The following is a 1,370-nucleotide window of genomic DNA, read 5'->3' as shown; positions in this document are numbered from 1 at the left end:
ATCAGGCATCTGGCGCCTTAAAACCAGTAGCTGTGGATAAGTGGTGCTCGAAAATATAGAAGGAAAACTCTGATTTCAACCCATTATAGCTGGTGTCTTAAAAAAACAAAAAGAAAAGAAAACTTTAGAAGTGGAAGATGTGGATGAAGTGGCTGGAAATGGAGAGGAAACAAAGGACGTGGTAATTGGTAATAATGGGGAAACTGATGATGAGGTGCTGGAAGAAACTGAGGCAGTGATAGGGATCATTGAAAGACTACAACAGTTTATAGTAGAAGGAAAAAAGGTGATGGAATTATATTTGACAAACTAGACAGAAAAACTCTAAAGGTGCAGGTAGACAATGTAAATGAAGCAATGAAATATGTCAAATGCAAGACTATCGAAGAAACAAATAATTTGATCATGGAAGGAAGTGTTTGAGTTTCAGAAAAATTTTGATTAAAAAGTGGTAAACGCCAGAATAGAAATGAACCCAGGTGGAAAAGAAGAATAAAAAATGGCATAAAAAATTAAAGAAAGGACAATTGGGTGCAGGGAAGACAGAGAAATTCAAACAACTGAATGGAAAGTATAGAGTGAAAAGAAAGACAATTAAAAAATCAAACAAAGAATCTTAGCAAAAAGTGTGGAAATGAAGAAATAAGAAGAGAGAACTACTCAGTTCAGAGAGAAAAGATTATTTAGTCTGGACCAGAAGAAGTTCTATAAAGGACTTAATAAACGATCACATTAGGTAAATGAAATACCAAAGTCAAAAGAGTGCACAAAGTTCTGGAGTGTAAAAAATAAATATAATGGAAATGCTTTGAGGAATGAAATACAAAGTAAATTAAACCTAAGATGTCGTAAAAGTGAACAAGGAGAAAGCGAACAAACAATGTAAGAAAATTACAAATTGGAAAGCTCCCGGACCAGATACTGTATGGCGGTATTGGTTAAAAAACTTTACCACCTTGCATGGAAGGAGTTCATCCCAAATTGATGGAATGTTGACAGGAGATGTAATTCCTGAATAGAGCACACGTGGAAGAACAGTTCTCTGCCATACATGGATACATAACTATCATCTGCCTTCCACTGATGTGTAAACTGCCATTTTGGCAGATGAGATTCACCAATATTTGGAACAGTAAGGATGTAAAAGAGATAGAGGGACTAAGGATCTGGTGCTTATTTATAGGACAATACTTTCAGGTTGCAAGAAAAGATCCACATGACATAGATGACCACAAAGTATATGATCTGGTTCCACATAGCTGGTCTAAGTAATGCATGGAAATATTTGGAATATCATTGAATATGCGAGATTTCTTGGAAAGAAGTGTGAAACAATGGAACATGTCATTAATATTAAATGAAGAAGATCT

The sequence above is a fragment of the Euprymna scolopes genome, chromosome 18, assembly GCF_053919585.1.
Source record: "Euprymna scolopes isolate OS-2025 chromosome 18, ASM5391958v1, whole genome shotgun sequence".
NCBI classification, from domain to species: Eukaryota; Metazoa; Mollusca; class Cephalopoda; order Sepiida; family Sepiolidae; genus Euprymna; species Euprymna scolopes.
The sequence above is the reverse complement of the archived record's forward strand: the minus strand, read 5'-3'. Positions refer to the sequence as shown.